At 33.5% G+C, this 7,008-nt stretch overlaps 1 long non-coding RNA gene across 2 annotated transcripts in view; it reads left to right on the forward strand.

Annotated features, from left to right (window-relative positions):
• LOC107701876 (uncharacterized) overlaps positions 1 to 7,008 on the forward strand; it is a 19,731-nt gene that overhangs the window by 10,524 nt on the left and 2,199 nt on the right. The window contains exon 3 of one of the 2 annotated variants that reach the window (XR_001635696.1): positions 2,028 to 2,097. The exons of the other annotated variant lie outside the window; for it this stretch is intronic. This is a non-coding gene — a long non-coding RNA (uncharacterized LOC107701876). The remainder of the gene's footprint in view (positions 1 to 2,027; positions 2,098 to 7,008) is intronic. 2 annotated transcript variants of the gene reach the window in all.

Below are 7,008 nucleotides of genomic sequence, written 5' to 3' on the forward strand. Positions count from 1 at the left end.
ACATTACTATACTGAAGGTTCAAATTAACTGATTTGATTGCAAGCATTTAAATTACACTCAATGAAGATTTTATAATAATAAAATTACAATTACATAATTATATCTCTACTCTAATTCATTTTTACATTTTTTTTTTTTAAATGGTGGCTGTCGAAAAAACTTGACTGATTTATTCAACCATGAATTAAACATTGAACAAAAAATGAAATGAAAATGCTGAATGCACTTGGCCGAAAACCGAAACAGCTTTTCAATAATTATTTATTACTTTATTACATAAAATAATTTTGAAAGTCCTAATTTAACTTAATTTGAATGATACTGAATTTAAAATATACAAGCCAATAAAATAACTAGGGCTGGGTTTTGACACAAATTTCACGATTCGATTAGAATCTCATTCACAAGCTTTCGATTACCGATTCGATTCAATATTATTTTGGATACATATCAGGTACAGTACATACCAAATTTTCTTAAGGAAAAAAAAAATCTCTCTCAGCTAATGCTGTAAAACATACATGAGAGTCAGTTGGTACTACATTATAATACTGAAGATTACAATTGACTGATTTGTGCTGTACAACTGCTTAAATTGCACTTAAAGTTTTTATAATAAGTTACAATTACTCATTTTTTTTAATATACACATTTAAATAGTGGCTGTCATAAAAACTTGGATGGATTTAATCAAACATAAATAAAACAGTAAAGAACAGTAAAACATTATAATGGATGTTAAATGGTGCATATATTTAGCAAAATGCTCCTCTCTACAGTTTATTTTTCTGGCTGACTAATGAGTTTATGGTCACCAAATATGCTTTCAGAGGTAAATGTAATGTCACATGAATTGTTTACAAGCTGTTATATTGACGTCTTTGCACGGCTGAAACACTGATTGAGCGATTACATTGGACAGGATACGGATTGTAAAGTTGTACTCTTTCTTTTAGCTTACCTTCGGATGTTTAGTCATGTTTATTTTGTGCTGAAACTGGTATTAATGTGGAGGAGATGATCAATTCACGTGCGCTACGCTCTGTTGAACTGTCTGTCTGTCTGTTGAACTGAGGCGCTACAGCAATCTGTCACTCCTGATTAAACTGCCAAAACTGCACTTATTGTTTGAATACTGCAATACAATGGACATAAAATGAAATCTGAGACTTTGTTTCATATTAAAAGTACCAACGCACAATGCTTATTGCGATTTATTGAATGGGAAGTGCCCTTCAATGTTCCGTCCATTAACTGAAAGAAGGCTAGACTAATCGATTCTTGGGATTTAAGAATCAATATTGTTTAGTAAAAATGAGAATCGATTAAAATTGAGATATCGATATTTTTTACCCAGCCCTAAAAATAACCACACTTTTATTGAAAGTAACACACAGTGATGACGGCTAGAGGGAGAGTGAAACCTGTGCGCTGAACACTGCTGGGCGGTGCAGTGCACCATTATTTTTAGCTCATTTTTTTCGGCCATTTTTGTTTCTCAGCTGAAAACTGAAAATGCCATTAAAATTATCGGCCGAAATTTCAGGGCATCCCTAGTTCTTTTTCACAGCGAAATTCACTTTAGTTTGTGTTTCTGGTGTCCCATATTTACATGCGTATACATGGAAGTCAGAAAAGTCTACTGTCACTGACCCTTAATAATTAAAATGTTTTTAGTAAAATAAATTAAATATCGATCTAAAATTTGGTGACAAAATATGAAGGTAATATTTATTTTATTGTTAATATCACGTTAGATAATCGTGTCTTAGATCAAATATATTTAATAATTCTCACTACAGAAACATGGGATCTGTCTATAATGTTTTAAAAAATAATACTTAAAGATCAGTGTACATGGAAAGTTGCAGGGATGTATAATTTATATAAAAATATTTATAAAAATGTATACAAAATTTTTATATTTTATAGCAGTTGTCTGCTTTGTTACAGCAGGGCTTTTATGTGTTCCTGTTTTTTAATTATTTTGATGTACTGAAAATGAAATGTAACTTTTTTATTTCAGAGCTGATGGAAAAGAACGAGGAGAGTAAAGAACTGAGTGAAGTGGAGGAGGAACATCATGACAAAATGATGTCAATATGAGAGATTTTATTACATATTTTTTTTTTACTACATAGGTTTTTTTTCCATATGTTTGACTGACTGTATTTTATTATGATAATGAACAGGCTGCATTGTCAAGGTAGCAATGCTCAACTGTGTGCGCGCATGCGGCGCCGGCGCAATCACTTGAATTTTTTCCTTCTAACAGTGGAAGCAACTACTCCTTTTAGTCCTAAAGATAATCGGAATTGTAAAAGGTTTGCCTTTATTTGTGTACATTCACAATAAAAACAAATCTTTGTGCTTTTGTAAAATAAGCTTAAAGAAAAATAGGATGCCGCTTTCTGTCATCTGTTTTCTTTAGCGCAGCACAAAAATGAACTGAAACTTTGCATACTAGGCTACTTGTTTTTCTTTCATTTTCTTCATTTATTATTTAAGTCAAAATGTTTCTCGTATAGGCCTATTTATTCGTATATATAATGAATAAATAGGCTTATAAAGATATATATATATATATATATATTATAGCCTAGCTTTATGTTTTTCTCCACTGGCAGAAGCGCTGCAGGTGCGTGATATGATATATGACCATGTGAATCCTGTTTGCTGCTTTTTTTTTAAAATTTTTTTTATTAATCCCCGGAAAACAAATGTTAGTATTTTTTTCACGGGTCAAAAAGAACGAGGAGAGTAAAGAACTGAGTGAAGTGGAGGAGAAACATCATGACAAAATGATGTCAATATGAGACAGATTTTATTACATTTTTTTTTTTTACTACATAGGTTTTTTTTCCATATGTTTGACTGACTGTATTTTATCTTTAGCGCAGCACAAAAATGAACTGAAACTTTGCATACTAGGCTACTTGTTTTTCTTTCATTTTCTTCATTTATTATTTAAGTCAAAATGTTTCTCGTATAGGCCTATTTATTCGTATATATAATGAATAAATAGGCTTATAAAGATATATATATATATATATATATTATAGCCTAGCTTTATGTTTTTCTCCACTGGCAGAAGCGCTGCAGGTGCGTGATATGATATATGACCATGTGAATCCTGTTTGCTGCTTTTTTTTTAAAATTTTTTTTATTAATCCCCGGAAAACAAATGTTAGTATTTTTTTCACGGGTCACAGACACTTATCCTTTCTAATTTAATTCAATTCTAATTTAAAATAATCTTGTCAGTTAACGGTTAACAATCGGTTAATGAGCGTTGGTTGTCGGTTAGGAAAAATAACCGAAATGAACATCCCTAGTTAGTATCTTTCTGCAGTCCAATAGACGGTGGCTTGATTCTGTTGAATGGTGATTTAACACTTCGTTGTCACCTAGTTGGAGAGACTCAATGCTCAGTAAATAAACAACAATGTCCCCGTCTTTTACTCTCACAATTAACTTTTCATATTCGTTTGCTACATTAGTAGGGCCCTATGATTTCCGTGATGCAGAAAGCATGGACGGAAGCACAGAATCCAGTCATAAAAACTGAATTTACTGTATAACGTGGATTTTCACGGATTCTGTCATATATTTGATGAATAAATAAAAAAACAGGTCAGTACACTTAAATCAAATTGCGATATAGACTAGTGTCTGTGAATATTAAACTACAAAAGACTATTTAAATACAAATCCTCATGTTCTGCATGTTAATTTGATTACCGGGAAATACACAACACAGAATTTGTGAAAAAAAAAAAAAATCTTCATTGTTATTATTGAATTTACTGTATAACGCGGAATTTCATGGAATTTGTCTTATTTTTGATGAATAAATAAAAAAACAGGTCAGTACACTTAAATCAAATCGCGATATAGACTAGTGTCTGTGAATATTAAACCGTAAAACGACTATTTAAATATGAATCGTCATGTTCTGCATGTTCGTTTGATTACCAGAAAATACACAACACAGAATTTGGGGAAAAAAATATTATTAATTTTTATTATTTATTCATTTTAGATGTTTACATTTGGAAAAGATGTGCTTCCTGCATAAACCTGCCCCTGTTGATTTGGCAGTAGCTTGCTTGCCCTACACAGTTACCTTGTTTAATATCTTAATTCCAGTTACTGTATATATATTTTGTTCTATTTGTGTTAAGTTATTTATAATAAGTGAAGTTTACTGTTAAGTGCACTGATGTCAGACTCATTTTGAATAATAAAGTTTGTTAAATTGTTAAATACCCTGCCTCCACTACATAGGCCTATGTTTGTCACATCATTATAAGTGTTTAATCACCTTTGACTGTATATATATATATATATATATATGTGTGTGTGTGTGTTCTATTTGTGTTTTAAAGTTATTTATAATAAGTGATGTGAAGTTTACTGTTAATTGCACTTATGTCAGGCTCATTTTGGATAATAAAGTTTATTGTTAGATTGCTAAATACCCTGCCCCCATTACATATTGTTGTCACATCTAGGGTTGTAACGATATACCGGTATAACTAGTGTTGTCACGGTACCAAAATTTCAGTATTCAGCACCAATACCAGTGAAAATCCACGGTTCTCGGTACCAATTTCGGTACCAAAGCAAAAACACAAAAACATGCTAATTAAAAAATTTGACTATACTTTCATTTAATCCAAACTGTGTACATATTTAATTATAAAGGGCGTTTAAAACTTTCTAGAGTTATTCAGCCAAGAATAACAACTAACCAAGTTAGCTAAAAAAAAAAAAGGCCAGAGCTGCTTTTCTGACTGATATGACACAAACAATGTTAACCATTTGTACAGTCTCTAACACACATATTTTAGATTCACAATTCATTTAAAAGCATCTGGTGTGTAAAAATAGTAAATATCATCATGTCCTCCTGTTTTTTTACCCTAATAAAAGTTATAGGAGCATTACATAGTTATTAAAGAAACTTCATTCTAATGCTCATTATATTAGCGTTAGCTGCGCTTATGCTAACGAGTAACTACTCCAATAACAGCAATGTTCATTTCAATCCGACATTCAAATTAAAATATTGAATAATATTCATAACAGAAGCGGTGTTTCCCACAGACTTGTACTCTATTTGTGGTGGCATGTATATGCAAATTCATTCTCTGCCAGCAGGAGGCGCTTGTAGAGCGGGAGAGATAGAGGTTTCCCCGGTAACGGCTGTAATCAAATAAGCGCTGCGCTAACAAACGCTGCTTTAAATGAAAATGACATCCATAATTTTCTGAAGACAGTCGGTTTCCTTCAGAAATACAGTGATATAAAAACACCCGCACTCAAGGTATGGGAAACACTGTAGTCTCATAATTGAAGCGTAAATTCTGCAGATTAAATAATTGTCCAGTATTGTACTGTCAGCAATTTATTATAAAAACGTTTTCATAATTGTAACATACATATTAACATACATAATTATTCAGGTGCATGTGTAATAACTTGTGAAAACTTGATGCTACAGCAGCACTTCTTCGTCGTCTTGTCTGATGCACTCAACGAAGCGTTCTAACCACGACCTCACACTGAGAAGATCTAAATATTGAAAATTAAACTTACCTGCTTGAACTCTTTAATTTGATCCGGGTGTCTGTCTTTAAAGTGTTTTGTTAGTTTGATGTGTTTCCTCACAAGAACCGAGTTGACCGGGTACTTGGTACCACCAGTACTTAAAAAAACCTGGTACCGTAACGTTTTCATTTTTTTAGTACCGACTTGGTACCGAAGTACCGGGTCTTTTGACAACACTAACTGGAGTAATGATGCTGAAAATTCAGTTTTGCCATCACAAGAATTAACTACATTTTAAAAATATTAAAATTGAAAACTGAAATAATATTTCAAAATATTACGGTTCTTACTGTATTTTTATTCAAATAAATGCAGCATTGGTGAACATAAGAGACTTCTTTTAAAACATCTTAAAAAATCTTACCAAACAAACTTTTGAACAGTAGTGTATGCAAACATGTTAAATTAGTTCATTTTTCATTTCATTTATTTATTTAACCAGGAAGAGACTAACTGAGATTAAAATCTCTTTTCCAGGAGTGTCCTGGCCAAGATAGGCAGCCGAGTTTGCATATACAAATAAACAACGTAGTTACAACATACATTACAAAACCAACACATAACCAGTTAAAAACAATTACACACCATTAAGTTGCTCTCAAGATTACATAATAAAGACTTAAAATAATTATAAGACACCAAGTTTTGTAACTTCATCTCCTTTTGAAGAAGATTCCAATCTGAGGCTGCAGCATATTTAAAAGAGGTTTTACCAAGCTCAGTTCTAACAAAAGGTATACAGAGATTGTAAATTGACTGAGAACGCAATGAATGATTTCCAATTAAAGTCCTTTGTATAAAACAACAGAGATACTTTGGCAAATAACCCAAAATTGCCTTATATATCAACAAATGCCAGTGCATTTTTCTCCGTATTCTCAAGGAAGGCCATGCAACTCTTTCATATAAATCACAATGATGAGTTGAAAATTTACAATCAGTAATAAATCTCAGAGCACCATGGTACAAAGCATCCAAGGAAGAAAGAAGGTAAGAAGGGGCATGCAGGACCGGGGAGGACGTCAGGGCGGTCTTGAGGGCCTGGAAGGCGGCTTCGGTCTCGGGAGTCCAGTCTATCCTCTCCGGCTGCCCCTTCCTGGTAAGGTCTGACAGGGAGCAGGCTATAGAGGAGAAGTTAGGAATGAAACATCGGTAGTAGCCCGCCAACCCCAAAAATGCCCGTACCTGCGTCTTGTTGACGGGACGTGGGAACTTCTTTACCGCCTCGACCTTCTTTTCCTGGGGCATGATGAGCCCTCTTCCAATTTTGTACCCCAGGTATTTTGCTTCGGTGAGGCCGAGGTGGCACTTCTTGGGGTTGGCAGTCAGGCCAGCCCGCCGGAGCTCTGTCAACACCCTCCGTAGACGCTCCAGGTGAGTCTCCCAGCCCTCCG

Source organism: Sinocyclocheilus anshuiensis, unplaced genomic scaffold (genome assembly GCF_001515605.1).
Source record: "Sinocyclocheilus anshuiensis isolate Anshui unplaced genomic scaffold, SAMN03320099.WGS_v1.1 scaffold430, whole genome shotgun sequence".
NCBI classification, from domain to species: domain Eukaryota; kingdom Metazoa; phylum Chordata; class Actinopteri; order Cypriniformes; family Cyprinidae; genus Sinocyclocheilus; species Sinocyclocheilus anshuiensis.